At 43.3% G+C, this 16,195-nt stretch overlaps 1 protein-coding gene across 7 annotated transcripts in view; it reads right to left on the bottom strand.

Annotated features, from left to right (window-relative positions):
- The window catches only part of LOC132395335 (uncharacterized), a 120,960-nt gene that overhangs the window by 82,335 nt on the left and 22,430 nt on the right, over window positions 1-16,195 (bottom strand). The window lies entirely within an intron of this gene.

The following is a 16,195-nucleotide window of genomic DNA, read 5'->3' as shown; positions in this document are numbered from 1 at the left end:
TGGGAGTAATGTAAATAAATGATACTTGGAATTGGATTTTGTGTTAAAAGAGTATGAAATTTTTTGTCTTGATGTGATGATTGACAGATGCCAAGTGTGTTTTTGTATAAGTAAGAGGGGTAGGTGTAATAACCTGTAGCTTCAGCCTACACTCTTTTCAGTCTGCTTTAAAGATCTTCATTATTTAATTCTGTCTTATGAAATCATTGTTGAAGATGATGCTTTTTGTTATGATTGTACTGACCGAAATAAAATTTCATTCATTCATCAGGAACAACAGTGAACTATGATCTCCTAAAGTACATGGGCAGTGGCGGGGAAGCTTTTGTTACCAGAAACTGAAGTAAGCTGTTCTACCATGAGCAATTTTTCCAAAGAAGGACTTAGACCTTTCCTAACTTCAGGATGGTCCATAGAGATTCACAGCTAACAAAGTGTAGAAATATAACAACAGGGACATGCACTGCAAGTTCCCACAAGCACCAATGCATTTGTGGCCTTTCTTTAAGCTGGCATCCACAGAACAGTGAAGCAGAATAGCACAAAGACTGTGCCAGCCATGATACCAATCTAAATTAATCCCACCTGTCTGCACATGGTCCATATCTCTCTGTTCCCTGCCTGTCTGCACTTAGTGGCCACTTTATTAGGTACACCTGTATAGCTTTCATTAATGCAAATATCTAGTCAGCCAATCACGTGGCAGCAACTTAATGCATAAAGCATACTGACATGGTTAAGAAGTTCAGTTGTTGTTCAGACCAAACATCAGAATGGGGAAGAAATGTGATCTAAGTGACTTTGACTGCGGAATGATTGTCGGTGTCAGATGGGATGGTTTGAGTATCTCAGAAACCAGTGTTCTCCTGGGATTTTCATGCTCAACAGTCCCTAGAATTTACAGAGAATGGTGTGAAAACCAAAAAAAAAACACAGCCAGTAAGTGGCAATACTGTGGGTGAAAATGCCATGTTACTGAGAGAGGTCAGAGAAGAATGGCCAGACTGGTTCAAATTGACAGGCAGGCAACAGTAACTCAAATAACCACGTTACAGCAATGGTGTGTAGAGCATCTCTGAATGCATAGCACGTCGATCCTTGAAGTGGATAGGCCACAGCAGCAAAAGACCAGTGAGTATATGTGTGTAAAAACCTCTCAAATATTGCTACTGTATCTGCTACAATCATTTCTCATGGCAACATATTCCCAGCACCTACTTCTCTCTGAGTAAGTAAGGCTCACCTCACTCACCTCCTTCAAGCTTTCTGCCTCTCACTTTCAACTCATGCCTTCTGGTGTTTAACATTTCAGTCCTGAGGAAAAATACTGACCATCTACCCCAGGAGTTTCCAACCTGGAGTCCATGGACCCCTCCATTAATGGTAGGGGCATGAACTACATAAAATACAATATTTAGTTTCAAATTAAAATACCATTATTACAACCCACAACACACTCGAGCCCCCGAGAGTGTCTATTGTTCCCGCTAAGATGGTGGCGCGTCTGGGCGCATCAGCCTCTTGGAGGCCAACCAACGGTGTTTTTGTCTTTTATAAACATCTTTTTTATGATTGCAGGGCAAAGCTAGACATTAAGAACTTCAAGTACGGCAGGTGTACCCTATTAGCAAGATGCTCATTGGCTAAGGAGCTGAACTTTTTGGGGACCATGTTACTGCCTGTTCCAGAAAGGCATTGAAGTCAGTGTGTGGCATGCAGTCGAACAACGAGCGACTGTCTTGGACATTTCTCTTGTGATCATCAGACCCTGCTGGACATAGCTAATGTAAAATGCTGCAAGTCCATTTTCCTCATTTATTGGAAACCAGATGGTGGGGGAGTTGCACGGCCTCAGTTGGTGGTGAGAACTAGGCCTCAAACCATGGGCTTGCCTGTTGCATCAGTCCAGGAGAGGAGACATTGAAGGCATTGTAGCACACTGTCCATGTTGTTTGGGGGCTGGCCCTCCCATTGGTGCTGCCATCCAGTGTCTAAGCATGTGTACTTCCATCTGTGGACTGCTGAGAACTGCTTGTTTTTGCCGATAACACCCATGCACCAGTTTACAGGACCTGTCACTCAGGGACTTGGCTATATATATATTTTTTGTGTGATTGTATGTTTACTTGCTATCTAATATGTGATATATGTGCCTTGTGCTATGTATGACTGTTGGTTCTGTGTTTGGCACCTTGGAGTAACACTGTTTTGTTTGGCTGTATTCATTGGTATTCACATATGGTTGAATGGTGATTAAACGAACTTGAAATCCCCTATTGTCCTGAGGCCTACCACATGCTCCTTCTCCAGGGGCGCCCTGGCATGGATGTATCCCCGAAAGAAGGGCATACAGTCTGCTTGGGCAAAACCCCCGACTGACTGCCCATATGCCTTCTTTACCTCTCTACCTACTTACTAGGCCAGTTCAAGGGAGGTAAGGACTTACACCCCAAGATCCCTCTATACAAAATGCATATACCTCTGCAGACATGTCTGAATTGGCTTCAACAGGGCTGCTGGGGTCAAACCTCACAATTTTCGTTGAAAAGGGATTACTTGCGTTTAACTGAAAGAAAACAATTGCAATTGATTCTGGCTAACTGGGACACATCAGGACCAGTACGTTTTAGACCAATTAAGCAGCTGCCCCTGTTAGCTGAAGTTTCATGGAAATAGTTAGAGGTATAAAAAAGACAAATTACCATTTAACTGAGTAACAAATTTTGTACTTAGATGAAGAAGAGTAGAAATTAGAACACTACCAATACTATAAAACTGTGTATCAGTTATCAATGGTTATCAACCAAGAAATTCATCCAGTGTTCCCGTACGTTTCCGAGTTGTTTTGAATGACTATAAATAAACAGTCAGTGCAGACACCTAATGTAGACTGCCTCCTTACTGTGCTTTAGATGATTACATCCTCCAAATCTTCATTTTCATTGTAACGTTCAAGATGATTATCAATACCTTCAAATTTTTCGTAGCTCCTAAGTTGTTGAAGTAGTGAAATCATTTCATTTTTGCTCCCGTCCAGTTCTGGCATCTCCAAGCCTGAATGCTCAACAATCACTGCTTTCTGTACACAAGCACGCAACAAATGCTGTTTTAAAAACTGCTTGCTCTGAGCATGGTGTGGCATCTAATGGCCATACAACTGCACACGTCTCACACTGGTTAGAAACTGTTCAGCAACAGTCTCCTACCCCATGTGGCACACAGTGTCCCAAGTAAACAAAGAGAACCGTTTAAGATTAGTTTTTGTCCTTTAAGAGTTGTCCCAAATAAGAGGCTGCCCTGATTAACTGATGGCCCAGGTAACTGGAATCCACTGTAGTTTTATCTTTTCAGGGCAGCGGTTAGTCACACTGTAACAGCACCGGCAACCTAGGGTTTAATTCTGTAAGGAGCTATTATGTTCACTCCGTGGCCACACGGGTTTCCTCTGGGTGTTCCGGTTTCCTCCCACACTCCAAAGGCAATCGCATTCTAAAATCCCCATTCCAAAGTGTTGACGCGCTAATTAGTCACACGGGTGTAATTGGACAGCACTGGCTCGTTGGGCCAGAAGGCCCTGTTACTGTCCCGTATTAAAACCAGGACTATCCATTGTGTTCCAGTAGGAGCACCAACCTATATTTAGGCTCTGGAGTGGGATGCTCACAACCTTCTGACTGAGAATCAAAGGATGCTACCGTTGATACCAACAAGATCAAGTCAAATAAATAACCTTTTTGCTTGGGGAAGATTAGTGTGTCCCAAGGAAAACACAACTATCTCCTAAGTAGGAGACATGGGTTCAGACTGTGAACTCCTTGACAGCCAAAACTAACGTAACCCATACAGCCATCCACAGTTTTACAGTACTGTAGTACTATTAATAGTGTTTTAATTTATTCTGCATTTCATTTAAATGCATAATTTGCTACTTAGTTAAATGGTAGTTTTTCTCTTTTTTATACCTTTTTAACTATTTCCCTAAAAACTTCGACTAATTGTCCCAATTAACTTTAATCCACTGTAATTGTTTTATTTCAAAGAAGATGTGGAAGAGAGGGAGAAGGGAGTGGGGGAAGATAAATGCTGTACATGAAACCAAAGATTTGCAGAAGTCTTTCCAGAAATTATCTGCTGTTGTAAGTTATCTTTTTTTTAAACTGCAGATGCGCCAATTCTAATCGCTTATCCCCCTCATTCCTCAAATTTCAAAATTCCTCAATTTTTCCATAAAATACTAACTACACTTAAAGCCTGCAGCTGCCAAAGTAGGATTTACTTTCTCATCCCTGGATTACTTGTCCAGACTGATGGATTACTAATCCAAAAGTATTAACCACTGCCAGTAGCACTGAAGATTGCATGTAACACAGCTAACATGCAAAAGTTACACTGGAAAACTCACCAGTCAGTCCAGTCAATAGAAAATGGAACAGATCCAACAATACTGGAGAGGTAGTAATGGGGGCCAATAAACTAGCAGACAAACTGAATAAGTACTTTACTTCATTCTTCACTATGGAAGATACTAGCAGTATGGAAGAAGTTCCAGGTGTCAGGGGCATGAAGTGTGTGAAGTTACCATAAATAAAGAGAAGCTTCTCGGGAAACTGAAAGGTCAGAAGGTAGATAAGTCACCTGGACCAAATGGTGAACACCTCAGGTTCTGAAAGAGATTGCAGAGGCACTAGTAATGATCTTTCAACAATCACTAGATGCTGGAACTGTTTCAGAAGACTGGAAAATTGCAAACGTCCCTCCACTCTTTAATAAGGAGAGAGGCAAAAGAAAGGAAACTATGGGCCTGTTAGTCTGACCTCACGGGTTGGGAAGATGTTGGAGTTGATCATTAAGGTTGAGGTCTCAAGGTACTTGGAGGCCCATGATAAAATAGGCTGCAGTCAGCATGCTTTACTCAAGGGAATACCTTGCCCGACAAATCTGTTGGAATCCTTTGAAAATGTGAGAAGCAGGATAGACAAAGGAGAATTGGTTGATGTGTATTTGGATTTTCAGCATGCTTTTAACAAGATGCCACACATGAGGCTGCTTTACAAGCTACGAGCCCATGGTATTACAGGAAAAATTCCAGCATGGATAAAGCAGTGGCTGATTGACAAGAGGCAAAGAGTGGAAATAAAGGGAGCATTTTCTGACAGTGTCTAGTGATGTGCCACAGCAGTCTGTGTTGGGACCAATTCTTTTTACAGTATGTCAATGACTTGGATGATGGAATTGATGGCTTTGATACAAAGTTTGCTGACGATATGAAGATAGGTGGAGGGGCAGATAGTTTTAAGGAAATAGAGAGGCTACAGAAGGGTTTAGACAGATTAGAAGAAAGGGCAAAGAAATGGCAGGTGGAATACCATGTCAAGAAGTGTATGGTCATGCACTTTGTAGAAGAAATGAAAGGGTTGACTATTTTCCAATTAGAGAGAAAATACAAAAAACTAAGGTGCAAAGGAACTTGGGAGTCCTTGTGCAGGATTCCCTAAAGGTTAATTTGCAGGTTGAGTCTGTGGTGAGGAGTTAAATGTAACATTAACATTCATTTCAAAGGACTAGAATATAAAATCAAGGATGTAATGTTGAGACTTTATAAGGCACTGGTGAGGCCTCACTTGAAGTATTGTGAGCAGGTTTGGGCCCCTTAGAAAGGATGTGCTGAAACTGGAGAGGGTTCAAAGGAAGTTCACGAAAATGATTCCAGGATTGAATGGCTGATCATATGAAGAGCGTTTGATGGGTCTGGCCCTGTATTCACTTGAATTCAGAATTCATTGAAGCCTATTAAATGGTGAAAGGCCTTGATAGAGTGGATGCGGAGAGGATGCTTCCTATGGTGGGAGTGTCTAAGACCAGAGGACATAGCCTCAGAATAGAGGGGCATCCTTTTAGAATGGAAGTGAGGAGGAATTTCTTTAGCCAGAGTTTGGTGAATCTCTGGAACTCTTTGCCACAGGCAGCTGTGGAGGCCAATTCTTTATATATACTTCAGAGGTTGATATAATCTTGACTGGTCAGGGCATGAAGGGATAATGGGAGAAGGCAAGAGATTTGGACTCAGAGGAAAATTGGATCAGCCGTGATGAAATGTCTGAACAGACTCATTGGGCCAACTGGCCTGATTATGCTCCTCTATCTTATGGTCTTATGGTTCATTTATACCCTCAGTATCATCAGCAGGACCTTTGATGTGGTACACAATTTTGTTATCATGTGGCATTTACTTCTCAATACTTCTCTGAGGATTGTCAGCTTGAAGCTTGTTAGTTCCTGAGAACCTGAGAGTAATGCTGTTTAAAATTTAGCCCTCTGGTGCTTAGCTCCTGGTAGGGTCACCCATGGCAGTAAAGTCAAGGGGGAGGTTCCAGACAATTAGTGATCCAGTCAAGACCTCAACGGTAGAGCTGGTGGAAGATAATGACACATCACAACGGCAGGGAAGGCTGCTGCAGTGAAGGGTCCCCAGTCACCTTGCACTCCATGCCATTGGTCCCCAACCCTGATCTGGCAAAGACTTTGCCCATGCATCAGCCTCCCCACCTCACACACCGAGGTTTTCCATTAATGGAACCTACCGTCACATTACAGATCGAATGGATGTTTCAAAGACAATTTCTACAGCCACTCGAAGACCCAACAGACAAGCCGTCTGGAGAACACATGTAACTTGAGTTACCACACCACCACGACCATTACTTCTCAATATCCCTCTCACTGACAATCTGTTTGGATTCTGCCAGGAGCACTCGGCTCCAGACCCAAACATGATCCAAGTGAGACTGCTGCCTTGACACTCATACAGCATTTGCCTAGTGTGGTGTCCAGGAGACCTGGTAAAGTTAGTCACAAAGTCATACAGAACGACAGCACAGATACAGGCACTTAGTCCCATCGAGTCTGTACCAAACTTCATTCTGCTTACTCCCACTCACTCCAGGATGGTGGCACTGGGGCCCAATGATGGTGTTGCCATTGAATGCCAATAGTAGGAAGATGGATCCTGTCTTGTACGTGGGCATCGTCTGGCGCTGTTGTGGTGTCTATGCTTTCTGCCTGAATGTAGTTTAGGTCCTGACACCAGTCTACTTACTGAGCAACTCCAAATGGAGTTGACCACTGTGCAATTGAGTCACAGAGCACAACCTCCCTGAACAGGCCCTTTGGCCCATCTAGTTCATGCCCAATTGTTATTCTGGCTAGTCCCATTGATCTATACCTGGACCATAGCCTCCCATTCACGCAGTTATCCAATCCTCTCTTAAATATTGAAATCTAGTCTGCATACACCAATTCCGACCTACACTCTGAGTAAAGTTGTTCCCCTTTCACCCTTAACTACGACTTCTATTTCTCCAGCATTTTGTGTGTATTACTAGTTTTAATCTTATTCAACCTCAATGGAAAAAGCCTGCTTGCATTTATACCATTTATATCCCTTATAGGGTGGCGACACATCTCTATCAAATGAGGTATAAGGTTGTCCTTCCCTCCGCTGGTCTGCAAGGTGTAGCTCCCTGATGGGTCGTGTGAAGCCACTGGAGCAGGTGGTGGATGGTTGTATGAGCAGCTGGCACACATCACAAGTCCTGGTTCTGTGACCACTGACACCAGACAGACAGTCTCTGAAGAACATTGATAATACTCTGAAGAGTATTGATAATCTTGTTAAAGACACTGCCCAGAAGAAAGCTTTGGCAAACCACTTCTGTAGAGAGATTTGCCATGAACAATTACGGTCATGGAAAGACCACGATCGCCCACGTCACACAACACAGCACATAACAAATGAACAATACCCCTCATAACTTTGTATACCTCTAACAAGTCTCCCCTCATTCTCCTATTCTGTGGGGAATAAGGTCCTAACCTATTTAACTTTTCTCAATAATTCAGGTCCTCATGTCCTGGCAATACCTTTGTATTGGCAGAAGCCTCTACTGGAGTCACATAAAAAGTTGCTGGAGGCAAATCACCTAAGTCACCCGGAGGTCATGGCAAGAGTTCTCCAGAGTCCAATAAAGCAGCATTTATTGTCCTTTCCTGAGACACAGAATAATCAACCACTGTGTCCATGTCAACAGGCTAACCCTCTCCACATTCCCTTAAGATGCAAGAGGAATCCATTCAGCCAAATCTTGGAGCAAGCCCACACCCCACTTATTGTGGGGGGGGGGGGGAAGGGGTGATTCTCATAAGTCTGTGATGACACCACTTTCGCTAGTCAAATCAAAGGTCACGACATATCAGCATATAGGAAGGAGACTGAAAATCTGGCTGAATGGTGCCACAACAGCCTTGCACCCAACGTTAGCAAGACCAAGGAGCTGATTATTGGCTTCAGGAGGAGGAAGACAGAGGTCCATGGGCCAGTCCTCATGAGGAAATCAGAGGTGGAGAGGGTCAGCAACTTTAAATTCCTCGGTATTATCATTTCAGAGGACCTGTCCTGGGCCCAGTACGCAAGTGCAATTACAAAGAAATCATGGCAGTGCCTCTACTTCTTTAGAAGTTTTCAAAGATTCAGCATGTCATCTAAAACATCGACAAACTTCTATAGAAGTGTGGTGGAGAGTATTTTGACTGGCTGATCATGGCCTGGTATGAAAACACCAATGGAAATTCCTACAATAAGTAATGGATACGGCCCAGTTCATCACGGGTAAAGCCCTCCCCACCATTGAGCACGTCTACACGGGAGTTCTGTCGCAAGAATGCAAGCATACATCAAGGACCCTCACCGCCCAGGACATGCTCTCTTCTCGCTGCCATCAGGAAGAAGGTACAGGAGCCTCAGGACTCACATCACCATGTTCAGGAACAGTTATTACCCCTCAAACATCAGCCTCTTGAACCAGAGGGGGATAACTTAACTCAATTTCACTTGCCCCATCACTGAACTGTTCCCACAACCTATGGACTCACTTTCAAGGACTCTTCATCTCATGTTCTTGGTACTTATTGCTTATTTATTTGTTATCATTATTTTTTTTCTTTGTATTTGCAGTTTGTTGTCTTTTGCACATTGGTTGTTTGTCTGTCCTGTTGGGTGTGGTATTTCATTGATTCTGTTGTTTTCCTTGGATTTACTGAGAAGGTCAGCAAGAAAACAAATCTCAGGGTTGTATATAGTGACGCAGATATACTCTGATAATAAAATAACTTTGAACTTTCACTGATCTCTGGTCACCTAAGCACCACTACCTTCCCAATGTGACACTGCAGTCGTGCATACCTGGTTACCCTTAACTATTATAGCTATTGCTATGTGGCTGAATCTGGATGGAAATCTTTTCAGGGACAGGAATCAATGTTGTAAACAGACAGAGCTGATACTATATCATCGCAAACACGAGGAAATCTTCAGGTGCTGGAAATTCAAGCAACACACACAAAATGCTGGTGGAACGCAGCAGGCCAGGCAGCATCTATAGGGAGAAGCACTGTCGACATTTCAGGCCGAGACCCTTCGTCAGGACTGACTGAAAGTCCAGAATCGGGCTGTCTCAGAGTTGGAGGCATGTCTGTGTGCTGGGGGAGGGTGGGGGTGAAAGGGGCTTGTTTTGCTGCTACTGCTTGCTGTATGTTGGTTGTTTCCCTGCCGAACATCGTAAGCATGCTATGTTGGGTCCGGAACTTGCGGGCTGCCACCAGCATATCCTTAGATTGCTTTGGTTGCCGATGCAAACACAATCTGAGGATGCTTCAATGTACTGTTAATAAATAAATCTAATCAGTACCTCATGAGGTTCATTGCCCTTCTGCTCCAGTAAATGTGACATACAGGTCTGGTGCCACTAACCTAACTCAGTAACTTTACTTACATACAACGAGCCTAGAAGAGTTTGGTACAGGAATAGGCCCCCTGGACCATGCTGCTGTGCTGGGCTAATTAAAGTAGGAATTAAAGTGTCTCCTTTCTGCACAAACCCCTACTTTAGAGATACAGTGGGGAACTAACCCTTCAACGAGCCACATATTTAACCCTAGCCTAATCATAGGACAATTTACAATGACCAATGAACTAACCAGCACCTCTGGAATATGGGAGGAAACCACAGCACCTGGAGGAAACACACAAACTCACGGGGAGGACGTACAAACTCCTTATAGATGGTATCAGAACTGAACTCTGAACTCCAATGCCCCGAGATGTAATAGTGCCTCACAAACCACTATGCAACCGTGGTACTGAATCCCACCATTCTCTGTGTATTTGTGCGCCTATCTAAGAGCCTCTTAAACACTTCCACTGCATTTTCTTCCACCACCCCCCCTGGCAGTGCACTCCAAGCACTCACCCTCTCTGTCTCAGGAACTTGTCCAGTATATCTCCTTTGAACTTACCCCCCCCCCCCCCACCCCCCACCACCTTAAATGCCTGCCCTCTAGTGGAAAGGAAGAGTCTGCTATTACTCCTTGGCATGTTTGCCTTCATTGGTCAGGGCTTCTGAGCAGAGGAATTGCGACATCATTTTACAGCTGTGCAAGACATTGGCAAGATTACACTTGGAGCATTGTGTGCAGTTCGAGTCTCCTAGCTACAGGAAAGATGTCATTAAGCTGGAAAGAGTACAGAAAAGATTAACAAGGATGTAACCAGGTTTGGAGAGGATTTGAGTTATAAAGGATGGGCTGAGGATTTTTTCCCTCCCCAGAGCAGAGATAAGGTACAATAGGGGCATTTAAGAAACTCTTAGATAGGCAAAAGGTTGATAGAACAAATGGTGGGGTACGTAGGAGGAAAGGGGTAGGTTGATCTTAGAGTGGGATAAAAGGTTGGCACAATATCGTGGGCTGAAGAGCCTGTTTGAGCTGTTTATTCTACAAGGTGAATGGTCACAGTCTTTTACCTGAGGCAGGGAAGTCTAGAACTAGAAGACACAGATTTAAGCTGAGAGGGGAAACATTTTCAGGGGATCTGAAGGACAACTTTTTCCACATAAGAGAGGATGGGTGGGTGGGACGAGCTGCCAGAGGAAGCAGTGGAGGCAGACACAAGCTCTTGAATCTTGAAACAATTACAACATTGTGAAGACATTTGGACTGGTACGTGGATAGGAAAGGATCAGAAGGAAGCAGGCCAGATGCAGGCAAGTGGGACTAGCTCAGACTGGCAACTTGGTCGGCCTGTTGGAGGGTTTGGTTCCTTTTTGTGCAGCTCCATGACTCTACATCTAGCGTGTGAACTGCCTTTGAAAATTAACATCTGGCACACTATTAGCAGATGTGAATATAATTCTTACCTCATTCCAACAACTAAATGTGCCTTAACCCAGTGCATTAATAGCTAAAGACCTGAATTTTAATCGACCGTGATTGTAATGTGGCCGCACCTCAAGAGTTCCTCACATCAATAAATGCTCCTCAGTTCCCATTGGCAGTTTTTAACTTCTATAGTTGACAATCGAAAAGCCTCATCAATCATTACACAAAGGAACCCAAGCTCTCTTCCTGTGCACTTTTTAAAATACCATGTTAACAAGTTAGTTTTAACAGCTTCTCCTAAAGCTGTGCCTCTGATAGTACATGGCTTCCCCTGGCATCAGAATGAGCCCACTTGGTAGCTCATTAAAGATAATTTTAGCCCTCATATGGTTAAACACAACAACAAAGAAAAACAAGTTCAAGCCCACAGACAATAAAAGAGTTCTTTTTTAGAAGTACAGTGACACTTAACAAAAAATATTTAAGTTGCAATGCTATCTACCAGTTTGATTTCTCCACAGGTGCTGACAGCAAGATTCTAGAATTACTGGCCCAAATAACACAGAAATCCTTCTAATTTTGAGTTTGATGACGTCAATAAACTCCTTCCAAAGTTATAAAAACAAGGTGAGCATATGTGGGTCACTCAATTAACTCTTTCCTTAACTAGGAACTATCACCTGTCAATAGTACAGGATTACTCACAAAGTGGCAGTCCAGCCTCCGGTGGGACCCAAGTTTCTGGGTTTTGATTTTCTTAGTGTATCTTGGAGTTGGAGAGTGTCCAAGGGAGCACAGCATAAAGGCAGGCAGAGAGCTAAACTCCAGTAGATTAGGTTATTGTCATATACATCAAATTGTACTTAAATTCTTTGTGTGAAGATCAGAGTAAAGTGCTTATAGATAACAATAAATACAAAGCACAAAACAAAGATTCAAGGAATATTTATTTTCACCAGTATGTATGCAGCACACAGCCCTGAAATTCTTCTTCCCCACAGACAAAACTAAACAAAGAACCAAGGAACCAACCCATTCGAAGAAAAACATTAAGCCCCACCTCCCTCACCCGCAAAGAAAATTTTCATTTATATTTATCATCTGTTATGAGCAGAGAGACAACATCTGCCGGAAGTAAATTCCTTGTATGTGTACAGGTACTTGGCGATTAAAGTCTGAAACAATAGAATGATGCAAGGATCACCGGTGGCTTGGTAGTGTAGCGGTTAGTGTATTGCTTTGCAGCGCCAGTGATTCGGATTCAATTCCTGGTATTGACTGTAGGTCTGCTAGGAGTTTGTACTTTCTCCAGGTGACCACGTGGGTTTCCTTTGGGTGCTCCGGTTTCCTCCCGCAGTCCAAAGGCGTTAAGGTTAGTAAGTTGTGAGCATGCTATGTTGGTGCCAGAAACAGTGACATATGTGAGCAGCCCTCATCATGTCATCAGACTGTGTTGGTTGTTGACACAAACAACAGCATTCCAAACCAAAATCCAGTCCTTAGATCTGAACCCCAGAGCAGCCTGGAGTAGGCCCAAAGCCTTGCTTATCAATTCGTCATATCAGTGGGCATGGAGCACAGCAGCCGGGGCAGTCTTCATACTCTCAGCACCACGGAGATGACCATCGTGGAGAACAAGTCAAATCAGCTATTGCTACAGATCCCAACACCCTGCCTTTTCAGTCTACCTGGGCTGGCGTTTAAAGTGACACAACAATGGAACAGTGAAAGGCTCCGGAGCCCTGGAAAGAGGAGTAAAGATTGTGATGAGCAAGCAAAATTGGCTCTCACCTTCAATTTGGGCTGGCGTTTAAAAGATCTAAAAAGCATAAGGTACCTTGCCTACTGCAAAAGGCTCCAGGCCTAGACAAGGCCACCCAGTGACTCGTTTCGAGCCCAGATTTCATCGCCCAACCCAAAGCCGCTCTTTATATCAGCTCGGTGACCAGATCCAACCCTGCACCCGGGCCAGTTGAATGAGAATTCTGTCTGGGCCCTGACTTCTCCTTCCAGCACCCAGAGTGATCTGACCTCCCTCCCGGAGCATCGGAACTCCATCTGCAAAAAACACTGCAACACACCATCTCAGCTTATCCCCTGAACTTGCCTCGCCATCGCCCACCCCTTCACTGTTAGCGGTGAAAATTTAACACAATTTTCAGTGCCTATAAAACCTATTCACCCCTCTTGGAAGTTCATGTTTTATTGTTTTAATTGAACCACAGTGAATTTAGTTTGACTTTTTTGACACTGATCAACAGAAAAGATTCTTTCATGTTTAAGTGAAAAAAGTCTATAAGTTGGTCTAAATTTATTGCAATTATTAAACACAAAATAATTGTTTGCATAATTATTCACCCCCTTCAAGTCAGTATCTGGCAGCAATTACAGCCTTGAGTCTGCGTGGATAAGTCTCTATCGGCTTTGCAATCTGAGTACTTCCATTTTTTTCCCCCATTCTTTACAAAACTGCTCAAACTCTATCAGATTGCATGGGGATTGTAACTGAACAGTCCTTTTAAAGTCCAGCCACAAATTCTCAATTGGATTGAGGTCTGGACCCTGACTTGGCCACTCCAGGACATTAAATTTGTTGTTTTTAAGCCGTTCCTGTGTAGCTTTGACTTTATGCTTGGGGTCATTACCTTGTTGCAAAAACAAATCTTCTCCCAAGTCTCCGTTCTCTTGCAAACGGCATCGGGTTTTCCTTCAGGATTTCCCTGTATTTTGCTGCATTCGTTTCACCCTCTACCTTTACAATCCTTCCAGGGCCTGCTGCAGTGAAGCATCCCCACAGCGTGATGCAGCCACCACCGTGCTTCACGGTAGGGATGGTGTGTTTCTGAAGATGTGTGGTGCTTGGCTTACACCAAACATAGCCTTTAGTCTGATGGCCAAAAAAGCTCAGTTTTAATTTCATCAGATCATAGAACCTTCTTCCAGCTGACTTCAGAGTCTCCCACATGCCTTCCAGCAAACTCTAGCTGAGATTTCATGTGTTTTTTTCAACAGGGGCTTTCTCTTTGCCACTCTCCCATAAAGCTGTGACTAGTGAAGCACCCGGGCCAACAGTTGTTGTATGCACAGTCTCTCCCACCTCAGCCACTGAAGTTTGTAACTCCTCCAGAGTTGTCCTAAGTCTCTTGGTGGCCTCCCTCACTAGTCCCCTTCTTACAGGTGCACTCAGTTTTTGAGGATGGCTGCTCTAGTCGGATTCACAGCTGTGCCATATTCTTATCATTTCTTGATGATTGACTGAACTGTACCTCAAGTGACTTGAAAATTTTCTGGTATCCTTCTCCTGACGTGTTTTTCAATAACCTTTTTGCGGAGTTGTACAGAGTGTTCTTTTTTCTTCGCGGTGTAGTTTTTGCCAGGATATTGAGTCACCAGCAGTTGGACCTCCTTCTTCTTGTTTTACGGCGGTTGGCACCCAGCCTAATGGTGGATTACCACCACCTTCTGCTCCGGAGAGTGGATCAGACGATAGACTTACATTCTAAATCCCTACACACACACATACACACCCTAATCTACACTTTATCCTTCTTTCTTTTTCATGGGTGCTCTCTCACCCATGCACAGTAACCCTTTTAATGTGAATTCCTGCACCCCCAATTCCCTTAGATTAATTCTCATCATCTCTCTCTGTATCCCATACTTCCTGCAACTCAGAACTACATGTTCTACTGACTCCTCTTCCTTACATTCCTCACACAAACCTGTCTGGTGTTTCCCTGTCACTTTCAATGTTTGGTTTAGTGCACAGTGCCCCAGCCTTAACCTAGTCCACACAATTTCCTCTCTTCTGTATCCACTGCCTACCCTAGTACCTGCAACACTCTTTTGTATTGGATATAAATGCCTCTCTTTCCCCTCTCTGTCCCATCTTTCTTGCCACATTTGAATAATTCTTTCCCAGATTATACACTTAGTCTCTACTGATACTAATGTGCATTTCTATATTTTCTTTCTTTAACGCCCTCTTTGCCAACTCATCCACCCTCTCATTCCCCTTCACCCCCAAATGAGCTGGAACCCATAGAAATTTAACCTGACCTCCCTGATTTGTAACTCCTGTGACTGACAGAAGGACTTCATAAAATACATCTTGCCAGCTGTTTGAGTGAAAAGACCTTAAACTTGCTGGAACTGAGGATGAATCTGAGCATTTCAACACTTTGACCAAACAGCTGGACCTTCCAGACACAGGTGTATCGTTACCACAATCAACTGAAACACCTGACTGCACACAGGTGATCTCCACTTAACTAATTATGTGGCTTCCAAAGCCAATTAGCTGCACCAGGGTGATTTAGTGCGTCAGATTAAAGTGAGGGGGGGGGAACTTACATAATCAATTATTTTGTTCAATATTTGTAATTAATTTAGCTCACTTTGTAGAGATCTGTTTCCACTTTGACACAGAAGAGTCTTTTTCTGTTGATCAGTGTCAAAAGAAGCCAAATTACATCCACTGTGGTTCAAAGTTCTAAAACAATAAAATATGAAAACTTCTGGGGGGAGCTGTGAATACTTTTTATAGTCACTGTACCTCAGAAAAGATATTTTTACACACGTTTTAGTTGAATTTCTTCACTTTTTGACTACTAGATAGCTGTCACACACGTTCAGTGGCGCCATCTTAACCAAAAGTTTGGCAGCCTTCCTCACTATTCACCAATTTTCATCTGGGCTGCATTTACTAATCCAACTCTCTATATTTTTATGCAAATTACAGTCAGCCCTCCTTATCCGCGGATTCCATATGCACGAATTCAACCAACTGCGGATCAGGAAAATCTGGAAGTTCTCTCTCCAGCACTCATTGCTTGAGTATGTACAGACTATTTTTTCTTGTCATTATTCCCGAAACAATACAGTATAACAACTATTTACATAGCATTTACATTGTATTAGGTATTATAAGTATTCTAGAAATGACTTAAAAGTACAGGCAGTCCCTGGGTTATGAATGAGTTCC

The sequence above is a fragment of the Hypanus sabinus genome, chromosome 6 (assembly GCF_030144855.1).
Source record: "Hypanus sabinus isolate sHypSab1 chromosome 6, sHypSab1.hap1, whole genome shotgun sequence".
Classification (NCBI taxonomy): Eukaryota; Metazoa; Chordata; class Chondrichthyes; order Myliobatiformes; family Dasyatidae; genus Hypanus; species Hypanus sabinus.
This window is presented reverse-complemented; position numbering and strand designations above follow the sequence as displayed.